The sequence below is a fragment of the Argiope bruennichi genome, chromosome 3 (assembly GCF_947563725.1).
Source record: "Argiope bruennichi chromosome 3, qqArgBrue1.1, whole genome shotgun sequence".
NCBI classification, from domain to species: Eukaryota; Metazoa; Arthropoda; class Arachnida; order Araneae; family Araneidae; genus Argiope; species Argiope bruennichi.
In genome coordinates this window covers 38,208,384-38,226,641 of record NC_079153.1, presented here as the reverse complement: position 1 = coordinate 38,226,641, position 18,258 = coordinate 38,208,384, and the positions used below count along the sequence as shown (strand labels likewise).

Here is an 18,258-nt window from a genome sequence, read left to right as displayed (position 1 = left end):
AAATTAGAATAATTAATAAAAAAATTAAGACATGAAAATCATTGGTTTTTAAATATATAACTCTGATGTTCTGACATTATTTATTTGCACTCAAAACGTTTATTTATACAGTTTCATTTCTTTAAAAAAATGCAAATGAATCTGAAAAAATGTAACGCTCTGTAAAAGTCTTAACGAGTTCTCTTTTGCGAAACTTTTAAAAGTACAATAAATATCTATCATAAAATATGACCATATGCATATGGATAATTAAATCCAGATTCTAGTGTACTTTCATACTCTGCATCTCTCGTCTAGTTTAAGAAAAGATAAATAATACATTGAAATATTTTGCGTTCAGTCGCGAAGTATCTTAACTGTATAGACATTATTATTGTTAAAAAGTTGATAAGAAATCTGTTTACTAATTTTGATAGTGTATATAACATTGAAATGCATGAGTTCGCTTTAGTCAGTCCAAGTATTTGACTCTTCATAAATGTTTGTCGTGAAAAAAAAACTATTTAAAGGATTAATTATAAAAAATAATAACTTCTTGTTATCAAATAAGTCAGATTAAATGCTTATTTTATTTATATTTGTTAATAAAATAATGCTATTTCTGTCTATTCGAATGGGAAAATGTGTGCCTTTGTCTACTAATTTACGAATTTGATTATCAAATAAAAAGCATTTTAAGCACGACAAGAGTGAAATTTTAATCTCATATTTGCCATAACAGTAGAATTTTATGCATGACAATGTACGAAACTGGTAATATTATTAGAAAGTAATTCCTATACAACTTGTGTAATTCGGGTTGGCGCACTCCTCTTTTTTTCCCTCTCTCAATTCATAAATTTAGTCGTTCTAAATAACATCAACAGATGGCGCTACACACTCTGCATCAGTTGCTTTCAAATGCTTTTCGTTAGTGTAAAAAAGACAGCACGAGAAAATGAGACGCGGTTTAAGAGCGATAATTTTCATAATCACAGAGAACTGCGCAAGAGCATCATTAGAACGAATCAAAAGGCGCGAGCATTAATTAATTTACGAAATTAAAATCAATGGGGGCTTTTCTGTTTGGGTGAGGAGACGCTCTGAATTCATTCCAGTTTTAAGCAGTTTCTTAATTTGTACTTTCTCATTAAAATTTTGGCATCCATGCCGAGCAGCGTTGCAGTTAATATTTTCCGTTTCCTTTCGGTAAAGTGTATTTTGAGCTCATGCAACAAGAGATTAACGAACAAGGTAAGTTCGTATTCAGAGCGTGTGAATTGTTTTAAACAGGCTTAATGCGGCATTTTCTAATTCAGTAAAATTTTGCACAGGTTATTAGATTTTAAAATAATTTCGTAATTTTATTGTGAACTTTCGACACTTTTTTTAATGAATAGTTTTGAAACTGCGCAGAAAAGGTTTCAGGTTGAACGAGTGTTTATTTTTTTTAGTGGACATAGATTATTTTTGTTTTTCAATCTTCTTGAGTTTAAAATAGACTTTGATAAGGAAATAAAATCTATGAATTTATCAAATATTTTTCGATGCCCTTACGTAATTTGCTGTATGATTCCCGTTTTTATTTCCTTTTTTTTAAATTTTGGAAATATATAATAAACTTATTTGAATTATACTTAATAAATTGTTATTAAATTTTTTAATGATTTCCTTGGTTTGTTAGTGTGTATTTTTTTTCTCTTTGATGGTTATTAAACTTTGTATTAATTGGGTTACCGTACAATTAACTACTAATGTAGACACATGAAGTCATTATTTAAATAAAAACATTTTTAGTGCTATTTCCCAAAAATAGCTTTTAAATATTTTTAAAATTTAACTTGTTTTAATCAGGTAAAAGTGGTAAAGTAAACCTTTTTTTTCACTCATGCTATGATATCAGTTACAGTTACAGAGTTTAAAATAGGTTTTCCTCTTTACTGTAAATTAAACTAATCGTATATAAATATATTTACATGATTATAAGAGGAAACAAAATCACTAGTTATTTTCAAATAATCCAGTGCTGCCAAACGATAAAAGGAAAAAAAAATGAAATAAATCTTTACAGTGTCATTGCACCCAATAAAGATGATTTTCCATTATAAAAAATTCTCTTTTGCAATTTATTTTGTGTGGGTATTAACTCTCATATTTCTGTAAAAAAGTAGTTTGGAATACGAAAAAAAAATAATAAAAAGTAAATAATATGTTTTTTGTTATTGTTGTTTTTTTGCTTACAACCAAAAAATAAATAATTGTGTATTAGGTTTTGATAATTTGAACGCAGATTATTTAACACTTAAAACTTTTGTATTACTTATGTTTTTCAACAAATCAAGACGCGATTGATTGATTTCAAAACTTTACTTACTCGAATATCAGGTAATTTCAAAATTATGTTAGCCAATTTCTTTCTTTTTTGGCTCAAATATGTTATAACAGCATATTAAAATCTTTCATGTTTGTAAAAGAATGCAATAATTCGATAGATGATCTTTTTGAATTTAACTTATAAATAATACGTTTCCAACCCTTTTAAGTAAAATGGGGCGAAATGTGAAATTATTTTGTATTATGAAATTTTTCATGGTAAATATAGATAAAGTGAATATTGAATATTTTTTTAGATCAGTGCATCTGAAATTATGATTCACTCATAATACGAAAGTTAAAAATTTGCATAGTTCATTTTAATTTCTTTTTTGAGAAGATTCGAAGAAACCACTAAGGAATTGCTGCTTTACAGTTGCTGTTGCTATGAAAATAATTTTTTTAGAATATTTCAAAGGGAAGAATTAGGCATTATTTTTGTATGCTTACGTTTATAAATATCTCCATATCCTACAAAACATATACATAAAATTATTTCCTTTTAAAGATTTCTTTATAGAAAAGTTTTCATATTAATTGCGCAATTTATCAAATTTGACATCGATCTTATAATAAAAAGAAGAAAAAAAAATCGTTAAGAAGTTCTGTTTTCGCGGGATTTGTCATTATAAGAATTTCACCCGCGTGGCATGAAAGAATGATATTTTAACATTCGATGAATAATTAAAACTTCAGTGCTATTATTATTGATATTATTGAATTTTAAAAATTGAAATCTTGTAATTTCATTTCAGATAATTTTTTTCTCATTCAGACTTCTATGTTTGCTTTGATTTAAGTATCGCTCAATTGTAAAACACGATTAGATAATTACAAGATATTGTAAATATTGGCAGATTTCCGACTCAGAGGGGCCGAAGTCAGTTAAGAGGATATATAGCCTAGTTGCCATATTAATTTTTTTTAAAAAATGAAATTTCTGTTAATAATAAAAATAATAGGATTATATTAACACACTGTCAAGTATAATATGTCTAATTCCTATCTGTTCTATTGCGTTTCTTTTGTTATCATAATATTTATAAGCTTTTAGTTATCATAGTATTTATAAGCCTGCCCTTCTGCTTAAAGAATAGTGAACACAAACATGGTTACCAAACAATCATGAGTCATTAAAAATAATTAAATATTTATTTTACTAAAATTACTAAAATCAAATAAAATGTCTAAAATAAATTATTAGTTGTTTAAAATGTGATGAAATATGAGATTAAATTTGCAGTTTATAAAAAGCGGGTTCTCAAAGTGAGTATTGCTTAAGATCGCAGAATGCCTAAATCCGCCACTGACTCTAAATGTGTAATCTTTCAAAAAACATTGATTGAAAAGCTGTTTTATATTAGAAAAAATGTACTACAAAATTGAATCGTCTTTTAAAATACATTCTTGATATACAACTTATCCATATTTAAATCAAGCAATATAACTGGCTTGCAAATGCTAATAAATTTACTCTATTTTATGGATTTATGATTTAAAGATCGCAAATTTTTATAAATATATAATAATTTTCGATGACAACTCTATGTAATATTAATTGCAAATCACAAAATGAACCAAAACTATTTATTGCGTTTAGAAATCAAAAATGTTTTTTGACATAAAATATAAACCAATAAAATGTATGTTCTGAAATGAATTTGAACAAGCATATCTTATTGCTTCCAGATTAATTCATTAAGCGCGAATTCTGCCTAACAATCAAATAAAATGATCATAAAAATTGTTAATAATCTTTATTGTAAATCTCAGATATCTAATATCATTAAAAAGTTTGCAATTCCACTTTCTGCCATCTAATAAACTTGTGTCATACGTAAATGTTTAATGGAAAACAAATAAAATATAACAAATTTCGAAAAGTTACTAACATATTGTGATAAATCAATATCATATATATATATATATATATATATATATATATATATATATATATATATATATGAGAATTATTCTTTTTTGCTCCTTTATTTACGATTTACCATTGCGAATAAATCTTTTAAAAATTTCCTTTTGCGATGCATTTATAAATCTATTAAATTCAAATGAACCCGAAACTAATTTTAATACCTCTCTATTAAATTTTATCTTTATTTATCAAAATTACCTTAATTGAAGTAAATAAATTATGAATTGAACAAATAAATTATGTAATTCCAATTTTAAATGCTAAAATTATCCTTCAAAATTATCTTAATCACGTTTATTTCTTATAAAGAATTTTCTATTCCAATTTTTATAGTTTATTAATTTTTGACGTTCTTTCCTATTAGATAATTTTTTCTATTATTGTCATTTATGATTTAATATTTATATCATAACCTATTCTTATTATTTATGTTATTTTTTATTTAATATTTCTGATTTATTTTGATTACATAACTTAAGAACTTGTAGGCGTTATAAATTGAAGCTTCATTTGTTGTTAAAACAAACTATATCAAAAGTTTGAAAGATGTTCAACTTATATTCGTTATCTTCCAGTACCTTAGCCCTAATATCTGCAAGAATATCGTTGAAAGTGGAGGTTGTTAGCCTCTTAGGTAGCACTTAAACGAAGCATCTCTTATCTTTTAAAAAAGCGGCTCTTATCACGTGTTTCTAAACACTTGAGTCTTTTATCGGCGATTATCTCTTTGTATATCATGCATTTTCTTCCAAACTTTTACCGACGTTTTTAAGATAAAACTTTTCTTTAACTTTTTTTTCTTTATTTAATAATATTATGTAAAAGCAATATCTGTCAAAGACAAAAACTAATATAATTTATAGATGGTTAAAAAATTATTTATGAAATCTATCTCCTTGTATACATTTGTCATTAGTTCATCATATAAAATAAATATTTTAAAGAACATTCATGTAATATCCAATAAGTAGAAATAGCTGTTCGGGAATTTATAGCCAGTTATAAGTGAAGAGGTCTAATGCGTGTTTAAGAAAGCATTCAACATGAATTACATCATAAATGCAATTTACTAATCTCTGAGTTATTTATCATTAATTTATTTTATTTCAAATAACTAATTTGCTATTTTATGAAGTATAATTCTTCGGGCAAAGAAAAAAAATTCCAATTGTCCAGTGAATTAATTTGAAAATTATTTATAATATCATTTTATATAAAATATGAAAATAATAATAAATAAAAAATAATAAACTTCACAATTTATTTTAAAATTTGGTAAGTTTTTAACTTTGCAAAGAACCTCTAATATGTTTTTATGCAAAAATACATGTTAAATAAGATAACAGGCATAAAAACATGTTATCTTATTTATCTCATGTTAAATAAGATGAGATAACACAAACCAACACATATTCTAGTGCTAATTTTGCTGATTTTAGGTACTTTAAATATGCTGAAAACAAATATGACTTTCGTTTATAAGATATGAATGCTAGGTGATTGATATTAGCGTATTGAAGTGAGTTGAGGATACAGTGTTACATCAAAACCTTTCCTTTATATATTTTTCAAAACATTTTAATTAACTGTAGAATAAATACAGAAATAATTCTGCAAATCTTTAGTAACTTTAAATAATGTATAGAAATCAAGAAGAATCAAATAAAAGCAAAAAAAGGAGTTTCATTCAAAAAAAATTTTTTTTTTTTTTTTAACATTTTTGTGTGAATTTTGTTTACGTAGAGTCTTCCCAGATTTTAACTGCAATCCTTCATCATACGAATACCTCATTTATCTTTATTTTTTAATGAATTTGTTCACTTTTCTTTCCGCTAATATCGACAAGATTTTCCGGAAAAATCGTTTAAATGACTGTATAAGAAATGAACTTTTCCGCTCATATTACAACTAAGTTCCATGAAACCGTTACATTAGCTGTTGGCTAAACCAACACAAATTTCAACTTTGCGGTTGCCAAAAAAAATCTTGATAACAAGATAAATATGATTCTCATATTTCATCTGCCTCATTCATGGAATGAAGATTCAATTCATGAAATGATGAGTATCTAATTTGATGACCATAAAAAAATTCTTCTTTAACTTTTTTTCTATTTATTCTTATCATGTTTCTGACCTACGTATTTAAAGCCACTGCTATCCTTAGCAAAGGGTTTCATGAAATATTCCGTTGTATATGCAGCAGAGTCAAAATGATTCTGTATTATCCAAGTAATCTTTTACCATTAATATTTTTCTCAACCATTATATTTTTCCTCTTTTTCTTATGTGAAAAACTTTGCGTCTGTTATCTAGTAGAAGTATCAAGTAGAAGTAAATTCCATGAATTTCTTCCACTGACCAATCGAAAGTTGACCATTTTTTAAGTCTGCATAAACGATTTATTTGTTTTCATGAAATTTTATCTTCATCAAGATCAAATCTCTTAATATTCTTCTTTAATTCATCACAGGACTTCCTGTGCAAGAGCAGATGTTAATATTCTGTTTCTTTCTTCCTCTTTTTATACATAATTCATCTATTACAGGAATGATTTTCTTTACAGTTTTAAATATTTCATAATTTAGCGATAAATTATTTAAAAAAATAGTACTGATAGAGAAAAATAGTTTTCTTATCTGAAATCTGCACACCAAATGTCATTAAAAACAAGCTTTAAAAAATGGTAAGAACCCAAAAAATTATTTGCCCGTGTAAATTAATAATAAATAAATTTAAAATCGAGTTTGACAAAAAAAAAAAAAAAAAAAAAAAAAAAACTGATGTGTCTTTCTTTATAAGTTAAATATTTCTTGAGATTTTTGTTTGTAAACCGTATTTTCGTTGTTGTTGTTTTTTAATTTTAACTTCGATATGCGATTTTTCTTGGAAGCGAAAGCTCAGCTTTTCATAGCTCAATATTATAAATCAGGACTGGTTTCATATTAGGTTCTGCTGATTTGGAAATCCAGATAATTGACACTCACGCACTCTGGTAAATAGTTACGCTGTAACAAATATACTTTTGCTTAATGCTAGTTTAATTAACTTTATAAAAAAATCTTTTCATGACAGAAGTGCTATTAAGCAAGTACAGAATTCAAAGTTAAAGAAATTATTTAATTATATACATACAGTCTGTAGATAAATGCATTAATTTACAGTAATTTCTTCCCTCATTTATCAGCAAAAGACTTTGATAAATTGTAGTGCGATATTAAACTGCAATTAAAAACCAAATAAAATCCAGCACTTATGGCCGGTAAAACAAGATAGTAAATATATGACTTGAAACACAAGACACTAAATTTCAAAAAGAAAATCCTTATGCTAGGATGAAAAATGACTTGTTGTAACTACATTTAATATCGTAAACCATTAAAACGCTTGATTATTTAACTGAAAACATTTTAGTTTAATCAATCATGATACATGTTTTTAAAAAGTGTTTAACCACTTTATTTTCATTTTTACTTCCAAATGTCTGCAATTAATCAAATAGGAAGAAGTCACTTTGACTTACTTAAAACGTGACTCTTTGGGGGAATAATGTAATATAAGATGCTAAATCGTATCAAAAATATTTGCTTCAAAATTAAAGGAAAATGAAATATATCTTTAGTGACTGCTAGTAGTTTTCATTGCAAATGCAACATTTTAAAATATCCCATTTCTTAAGGAGATTAAAATATTATAAATCATTATTTTTTATTTTAGTGTAACTGTAAATTTTTAATCTTTTTTACTTAAAACAACCTCAGTAGAGAATACAATTAGCATACACTAATAGATATTTAGAAATTCAACATATGGATTTTTAACGATAGCATTTAGCTGCTATTTAAAATTCTAAAAATCATATTTGAATATTATATGCCGAATATGTTTGGTTAAATATGTTCTTTTCCAGCTCAAATTTTCTTTAATAATTATAAATCCAGGGAATATGTTTCAGATAAGTTTATTTCATTTTCAAAACACCAAACTATTTTCTTTATGCAGATAATTTTATGAAAATTTGTTGTTCATCATTTAGCATTTTGATCTAATTTTGTAATATTTAATAATATAAAAAAATTTCAGCGTATAGTTTCCTAAAATTGTAAGTGTAAATAGAGATACAGAGGAAATATTTTTTCAATATCAAGCACAAGAAAAACTTAACTGATTTAAAATACTTGATTTGTACGAAAAAAATATTCAAAATAACTCGAATCAAACAAGGATATATTAGGAAAAATATTTAAATTTTTATCATAGAAAATGTCAAACATTTTATTAATTGTTTAAACAAGGACTAGTATGTGAGATTTTTATTTGTTTTTCTTGAATTGATTGGAATATAAAACATTAGTTTTAAAATAGAAGTGATGTTAAATATAAGTTGTGATTTCCTATTGTTTTATAAGTTAGTTTTGTTCTTTATATCGCGTAATGGCTTCAATATCATTTCTAAAACATACTTTAGGTCATTATACATATTTCAAGAAGAGAAAAAATTACATACAAGAAAGTAGTTGTCCTTGAAATTAGTACAAATTGAACAATTTTCTGAAAATAAAATATATCAAATAGAAGTTTATATATAAAAAATTTAATAGATTAGACCATTTCCTAGCAATCAAAGATATGAGAATCAAAAAAATAAACTTTCGAAAAATTATAAATTTTTTTGTTGCCAGAAATAAATAAATAAATTTTCCATGTGTTATGAAGAATCCAATTGAAAACTGATTAATTCTAAAAAATAATTATTTGCTTAAGTTATGTTTAAAAATTACATTGTCAATTTTGACAGCAAAAAGGTACGTAGAATGTTATTTCATCTACGAATTTCATTGAAATACAAACTTTTAAAATCAGAAGTACGTATTGAAAAGAATTTATTCAGAAATATCAATAAATATGAATTTTTCTTCATTATTACTTTTTGATTTAAAAAAAAAGGTTTTTTTAACTGACAGCGTTTCAGATAAATTAAGTCAAATATAACGATTTTTAAAGTTAATTTTTTTGTACTGGCCATTACAGTCAAAATTTTTATCAAGAGGCTCTTTTTTTCCTCAATATTATTTCCTGTGTGAATATTTTTCACATATTAAATTAAGAATTTTATTCTGCATTTTGACAGTCTCAAATTATTTTTAACTAATTTTTTTTAAAAAAAGCGTGCTTAAAAGCAAAATATGTAAAATCAAGGTGTAATTTGTTAGTTAATCAATTCATGCTTAATATATTTGAATAATAATAAACAATTTTAAATTTAAAAGTAACTTGGCTCAAGTTACTTTATCAATATCTACAACAATATGAATTTTATTCAAAAAATTCTTTTATCTCAGATCTGTTCGAATCATATTATATTATTTTTTATGTATTGTGTGTGACTTTCTATCTAAATAAAAATCAATCTACACATTAAAACATTTTTAACTTCTTCATTATTAAATCATTTCTATAGTTTTAATTTTTGTAGATCCTTTTAAAATTTTTAATTTGTTAATGTCTTACTATATCAATATTTGAACATTGTTTTATTTGCTATATGAAATGAAAAATAAATAGAAATTTTTTTAATTAATGATTTTAATAAGAATAATTATTTTTGTTAAATCAATTCTTTTTTATCCATTCCATAAAATTTTGGCACCTAATATTAAATATTTTTATTTTCTGTCAAAGATATAATTATTACTAATTAGATATTTTTAATTATGCTTCTAAATTGCAGACAGTACACAATTTTTTGTCATTTGTAGCTAAATTTGAGGCTAAAAAATGTATGCTATTTTTAAGTAAATTTAAATTTGGAATTTTGTTCATCTACAAAACATATAATGTTTCTATTTGTTTCTAGTGCTATAACGAACACACACACACACACACACACACACACACACACATATATATATATATATATATATATATATATATATATATATATATATATATATATATATATTACCAAATAGAAAAATTATTTTAATTAACTTGCAAAATCTTTCAATTACAATTATACAATTTATGCCAATAGATTTTTATATCAATTGGCACCATTATTTTGTTATTAAATAAATAATCTGCCTATATTTGCAACGATATATAGCACAATTATTTTTATGCGATTAATACTTTATACAGTACTTTTATTATGAAACATCATTGTTTATATTAGTTAGATATCTGTTACTGTTCTTAATATTTTACTTCAGACGAGCGCTTACTGTCTTTTTTTCCTTTCTTTCTTTCTTTTTTCTTTTCTTTTCTTTTTTTTTTGGTAAATATGTATGCCTAAAACAATTACCACATGCGTGAACGCAGGGAAGGTAGCGTTTTTTGCGAACTTGCGTGAGACCCATCTTTTCAATTACGAACCAGATTTTGAACCTTAACCGTTTTTTCAGTTTTTATCAGCACTCCCTCTAGTAACCTCTTTAGACGAAATCAGGTGTGAATACATCATGCCCCAGGTGGGAGAAGGGCATGCGGTCAGTCCCATAATGCAGTTTGCTGAACCAGGAAATTCAAAAAACACCTTCGTACTTGTTTATTGCAAGATTGCATGTAAACCACTTCTCTGCGATTTATTTTATTTTATTTTATTTATTTATTTATTGCTAAATTGCAGTCATGATAGTTCATATTGTTGAGAATGTTTAAGACTTATCTAAACCAAAGTTTCTAGAATTTTGTTATTATTATTTGAATACCAACTATCTAGAAAGCAAGGTTATTCGATAGTGTTCTGAAAAGATATGGATAAATTAGACATGCCAAGTAATATCCGTCATCAAAGCAAACAATAAAGTTTACCAGAAATAAAAATAAGTTATTATAGATATTGATTTAAAAATCATCTTCAGTCTTATCCTTTTTCCTCTGGATAAAATGTTGAACTTTCGATAAGACCGCAAATATCTAGCATTGGTGAATGATAGTTACGAATTATTGATCTTCCGTTTGAATTTAACATTTTTACTCAATCTATCACAATAATATGTATTTTGGACATATTTCTGCAAGTAGATTAAATCCAAAATTTGATACAATACTAGATTTTAAATCACAAGATTGCATACCGAATTTCATTGAATAAAGAAAATCGCATTTATGAGTTATTGGATTTATAAGTATATGAAAGACGGCCAACCGTATGATGGATTTGGGTTTAAATTTGATAAATATTTATATTTTAGCTATTAAACCTGTGTACCAAATTTTATTTATCTAGCTTTTTGAATTTTGTAGTTATCAAATTCACCTGTACTCGAACAGCCAGACAGACAGGCTTCCTGTGAATGGATTTCATTCGAAATTTGATAAAAATCAACAAATTTGGTTGTAATTCTGTATACCAAATTTCTGTCATCTAGCTCAAAGTTAGCTTTTTGGGCTATCGTGCTCACATACAAACATAATGTCAGATATATATTTTTTGGACTGAAAAAGATATGAAACTTAAAGATTCGTCAAAATCTCGGGTTCTTTTTTTTTTATTATTATTTTTTTTTTTACGATTACAATACTTTTTCTAAATTTCGTATACGAGTAAGTAATAAGGTTTATCAAAAAATATGTAAACATTGTTACAAAAAGTGTTCAAAGAGTATTGATGCTCTACCATAGAGAATATAGATTTTGAAATGTCCATCTGCTCATGAAGATTGATGCAAACAATTCATGGTGAAGAAAGTCTCTCTGAAAAGCTTTACACGATTCAAAAAGACAACTGTTCTCCAGTTTTCATTATTTGTAACATTCAATCAGTATTAATGTATGTGAAATATTCTTTGAAGAAGTAGACGTATAATTTTTTAATAATTTTTCTTCATAAATTGACGAAATATTCCAGTTTTTATCAGCTGTCAGGATATCCTTCTAAAACCCATGACGAATACGGTGCAGCTTATTGAATAGAAAAGCAGAAATCAGGAAAGAAAGATCGTGAATTAATAATTTGAAATCAATTTGTTTTTTTAATGGAATTTGCTGGCATAGCGTTTTGAGATGCAAGTGAGAAAACAGTACTTGTGCATATTCAGAAATTAAAGTTACAAAGAAGATAGATTTCAACTGATTAGGGAATTATTTTTAGAACATAAGTTAATTAGAAATTATTAAATATGTTTCATCTCAGCATTATTTTATGTCTGACTTTCGTTTTATTTTTGTCTGGAATAATAATGGTTTAACCTCTTCTTTCAACTTCGAATCAAATAACACTCACTAGCACGTAAGTATTACGTGTCCGCTTAAACGTTCCAATTAAAAAGTGATATGTTTCAGTTCACGACAGTGAACTAAAAAAAGTTATCTGTTTGGTTTGGTTTTATTTTAATAGCTTTATATCGTTTGGTTTTATATTGTAGCCTTTAATACCTTTATTTTTTATTTTAATAGCCTTATATCTGTTCTATTTAATATGTTATGAATTATCTTTATAAACCAAGCCCCATGACATCATAGTATTATTAAAAACGTATCACTAATTAAAAACGTATGTATAGTTTAATTCGACGATAACTACAGTATCGTCTAATTTTCTCGATACCGTAACATCACTTTCTTATTCTTCATATGAACTTAGCAGGTATTAAGTAGAATCCTTCTTTCTTATTTTGCAACAATGGGAGAAAGTTACGTAATTAAATATTTGAAGAAACACCGAAAACTTATTCGCCTTTTTGGGTTTCATTCACAAAAATGAAAATATTGTTAGGAAATAAAAATATGTTTAATGGTTAATTAAATCTAGGCTAAAAATTTTTACAGTAACTTAATTGGCATCAACGTAGAGATAATATTTCAGACTTTAAAACGGCGTAAAAACCATTTTTATGCTGGAATACACTTCAAAGTTATCTCAAAATAAATGAATAAATAAACATCAACTCGTGCTTAATTTTTAATTAATTAAAATTCTAATAAAAAATTGCATGCAAAAAATATCTCCAAGGTGCGTATTTCCGTCATCCTTTGCATATATTCGCCAAATTTGATATCTCTAAGTGAAATGATCTATCCTATTCAGCGCCAACACCTCACACACACACACATGCTGCTTTATTATTAGTAGATATTATATTTAACAGTAATGAATAAAACACGAAAATACAAATTATTAATTCTTTCCCACGATAGAGTTACTATACTGCTATCTAATTATTATTTTCAAATTTTAGAACTCATACATATTAAAAATTACTGAAGAAAAAGAATTTTTACTGGAAAAGGAAATTTTTTTAACCTAGGTTGAAAACTGATTATAAAGTGCCCTCGAATTCATTACAACATTACAGCTGTTGCCTAATCCATACAGACATTCTAAAAATGAAGCATTCATTTTTAGAAATGAGAAATATACGGCAATATTATCCGAGGCAGAATGAATGACGAACAATGGCTTACAGACGACAGGTAGCACTATGGAATTAGAGTCAAGTATCCGCCAAGAGGCAGATGCAACAAATCGAATTTGACCAAACAAAGAAACTTGGAAAAGAAGTTGCGCTGACTTAATAAGCTGCACGTCACTGTCAAAAAGAAGCTTTCTATTCTAATGAAATTTATGTTTTCATAGGCGGATGAGTTTCTTTTCTATTCAGATTGAGTTTCTAGGGAAGGATACAAAATATCTGTTGTGAAAAATTAAATGTTATACCCATTTGGTTCAAATTGATAAATTGTACGGAATAGTTAAAATCGAGTAAATACATTTGATTAAAATAATGCTGTTTAATTAGAATTAAAATATCTGTATTTAGAACACTGTAGGAAAAACTTTATATCCATTCGGTTCAAATGGATAAATTATACACAACTGTTGGAATCAGGTAATCCATTTGAACAAAATTGTACTAATTAATTAGAATTAAAATATCGATATTCAGAGGACTTTAGAAAAAGTAGTTGTCAACTAATATAAGTGGGATGCAGTTTAGTATGGAGAAAAGAACAAGGTAAAAGTGGAAAAAAATATCAAAAAGGAATAACTAAAAAAAATGTACTTTATTTTATATAATATGTAATTATTAATCTGACGTTTGATTGTTTATAGCAGTTTTTAGTATTTGTTGACTTCCTTTATCGTTTATAATTCATAATCAATATGTATCACGATTAAGATTGAATTATTTCACAACGACAAATGAATTATATTAATTTTAGGAACTTTCCTCCTATCATTCGTTTTCCTTTGCCGTTTATTATTTTAATTTCAAGTTAGAATGTGTTAAAATGGAAGAATTTGAATCATAACTAAAAATAACCTGAATAATTTTTTTTTAATATTTTACCAGGCATAGATATTTGACGCTTTTAAGACATTTTTTTTTTTTTTACTTTTGTGACACTCTGAATCGGAATATCTGAGAATACAGGCTCAAAAATTATAGACAGGGTTATTTTTAAAGCATGAATGCTGAGGGTATGTGTGTGTGTTTGTGTGTGTGTGGGTGGGTGGGAAGGTGGGTGTGTATGCGTGCGTGCGTGCAATAAGTTCTAACTAATTTGAGTTCTGGAGATAAATTCATGATCGCTCGAACTTCGTCTTTACTATAACCTTCATTTCTGAGTTATGTGCCCTATTATTTTTCTCAAGAAATCAAACAATTGCCCCGGCAAGGTCTTTTCTAAAGCTATATAAGTTTAGAATTCTCACAATCTTCTTTCCTACTAACTCTATTCTGTATTTCTTCTAAGTCTATTTCCTTGAAATTGTGAAAAATAAAGATTATTAAAGAATTTCAAGATTGTTTCGTCATATATATATATATATATATATATATATATATATATATATATATATATATATATATATATATATTACTAAGTTATTTGAAATTAAGAGAAATATTATTATTTAAACCAATGTGTATTAAACAACCGTAAATAAAATTGTTCTTAATTATTAGGTTTCTCAAAAATTGTTCCCACTCATTTTTCTAAATTTATTACTTATTCATTACATTAAAATTAAATTTAAACTATTAAAATTGTATAAAAACTCTATCTTCTTAATTCTTACATAGTGATCATATGCGAAAATAATGGAATTTTCTTAAATTTTTAATAAATACTTCAATTTTTTTTATCGTTTGCATTTTAACATACCTTTTCCACAAAAAAAAAATCAATCTTTGAAGAAACTTCTCTGTTCTTAACAGAGTTCCTAAATCAAATTTATTCCATTACTTATCTTTGGGAGAAACAGACATTGCTCTTAAGATGACGTCATCAACCTATTCGCCTTTTGTAAACTACTCTCAAATAGCTTTGCATTTCTTTTTCGAATCTTTTTTTTTTCTAATTTTTGTTTAATTTTATTTTTTGTCCTTTTTTATTTGAAATTTCGCACCTCCATTTTTTATTAAATCAGTGGAGCTTAAATGAACACTTATTTAATGATTGGAGATTTTCCATTATGTTTTTAATAGAGTTATTTCAAGTAGTATCAAAGACTATATTCAACAAGTACGTCTAATTATCAATCAATCAATAACTATAAAAAACATGATGTCTAATATTCGTTATTATAGGCAATATTGTGATCTCATATTCTTTTTACTCTATATTCCATGAATACAAGCATTCCATTCCGCATATTCATTAGTTATGCTGGCGATGGTATGGAAAATATGATTTCACTCCATTATAAAATAAAAAGCATTTTCTTTGAGACTGAAGGGGGTTAATTTGATCATAAATTAATTTGCTCTGTTTCAAGACATCCGGAATTAAAAATAACTGAAGCAATAGAGCCAAATTTCATATACAGACAGTGGAAGACACAGAAAAATAAATTTCACAAAACAAAAAGTAACAAAAAAAGGTAGATAGGAAATGTAGGAACGAAAATGGGTCAATAATTACAATAAATGCACAGTAATGGATATGCAAAGTTTCGCTAATGTTGGATTGATTAAAAGAGGGCAGAATTATAAATAGCAAAAATTAGAAGCAGCATGTAATTCGCAGAAAATAAGTCTTTCATAATGTGTATTAGAGTTACCTGGCCAACGTATAATATTTTCAATATACAGGCCTTCTTTGAGAGCAAAATATCGCATCATCAACAGTTGATTGCAGTATTGCATGACTTCTACATTTTGCATATGAAAGTTGGCTTTATTCAAACCCTTAATTTTTACCTCAGATTATTTCTAAACAGAAAAAATTATATCATGCTCAAACTGTACATTACTTTACAAACAAATCGTCTTTTCTTTCGTCATTATACAGCAGACAATAATTCTAATTTCCACTATAATTCACGTGTCAATTAATGCTTTAGTTTCTTTTATTTCTTGTTAACACTAGCCAAAAAAATGTCATATATTTTCATATGAATCTTAGTTATTAAGTAATGATTAAAAGCTAATCCTAAAAATACATTCGCATTGAAACAAATTAAGCAGTATTATAGCAAAAACAAATGAACGAAAATAGCAGTTAAACAAAATAAAATTCTCTTCGATTTCAATGAATATCGAAATAAAAATAATCAAAATATAACAGCTTAACATGGCCGAAGCAAAATGCTACAATCAGCAAATTCCTTTTTGAAATTTTGTAAGTTCAATTTTGTGCGGATTATTATTTTTGCAGAGAGCCAAAATGGCAGTTTTCCTTTCTGAAACTATATAAGTTCGAACTACTTTCCACCGTTCTTGCTTTTTTCTTTCCTATTCAGTAAGCTACATAGCTCTCGTCATGAAGATACATGATCTAGAAGATAAATAAAAGTGGATTATTTCGTTAAAATTATAAAGTTTAAAAATCATCCACGCCTATTTCTTCAAAGAATGTTTTATATATATATCACATGTAATGAAATGATTTAAAGAGTATCAAATGGAATTTGTTTGATGAATTTCTAAATGAATCTTTGTAAATATGAAAAACTTATTGGAGGAAAAAAGAGAATATAATAAACCTTAGATCTAACTTTTTCTAAAACTAATAAACTAAATTTTTTTAAAAAAATTCTTTCATACTTTATATATATTTTTATAGCAAAAACATTATTTGAAATAATTTCTACAGTTATTTATTTATTACAATTTTTCAGTTAAATTTTTTAGGCACACTAACATTGATAGTGACCAATCAATTATTCGCTTTCAAACAATATAGCAAAAAGCACTTAATTTAAGCTTTTAAAAAATGAAGTACAAATAAATGGAATATCTTAGAAATCTGTAAAGAAGAAGTACATTGTTTTTAATTTCAAAATCGCTAATCTACTGAGCATCATCATTTTTTTAAATTATTCATATTTAAATTTACAGTTGCTTCTTTCAGCTTTATATTTTTATAAAGATATTTATTTCTTTACTACTGTTTTTTTAAAACTGAATTATCCTTGCTCATAATGCCAATAATCTGATTTGAAGCAGGATTCTCGACATTTAGAATGTTAAAAATACAGAAAATTTCATATTTTAATTGCATTCTCAATTTTCTAATTATCAATTTACTAAAGCATAAAACTATTTTTATTTATTATCAATTTACTAATTTTTTTCCATTTATTTTTCCATTCATTTTACTTGTTTTTGAATAAATCTACTAAAATACACAAGAAAATGTCAAATGAACTGAAAAAAAATTTAAGCTGAATATTTTTCATTTCTAATGCTGTGAATTTTTTCTCACGATTGTATCCTTCCCTTTCAATTTTAAACGCCTTAGAAAGACATTTTAAGGCATAAAGGACATGGTGTCTAGTAGTTTAATCGCTTCAAACTCAGATATTTACAATAATGGGTCCGTTGCATGTTTTCCCAGACAATGTGCAAATAAACTGGTCATGTAAAATTCAAGAGAGGATTTTGTGAATATCTTTTGAATGCCGTGAGGCGTGGGTGGTGGGCAGAGGGCTCTGAAATTAGCATACTGTCTGCTGAAGTACTGGGAAAAGCAGAATCTGTTCAATGTTTGAAACTTTTGAAAGTTCGAAAGTGCCATGTCATAACA

At 26.0% G+C, this 18,258-nt stretch overlaps 1 protein-coding gene and 1 long non-coding RNA gene across 5 annotated transcripts in view; one reads left to right on the top strand and one right to left on the bottom strand.

The window, feature by feature from the left end:
• Positions 1–18,258, bottom strand: part of LOC129964048 (glycine-rich protein-like) — a 91,853-nt gene that overhangs the window by 57,252 nt on the left and 16,343 nt on the right. The gene's annotated exons all lie outside the window — the stretch shown is intronic.
• Positions 1,036–18,258, top strand: part of LOC129964050 (uncharacterized) — a 145,347-nt gene continuing 128,124 nt past the window's right edge. The window contains exon 1 of one of the 3 annotated variants that reach the window (XR_008784059.1): positions 1,036–1,233. This is a non-coding gene — a long non-coding RNA (uncharacterized LOC129964050). The remainder of the gene's footprint in view (positions 1,234–18,258) is intronic. The other 2 variants (XR_008784058.1, XR_008784057.1) reach the window with 2 other exon arrangements.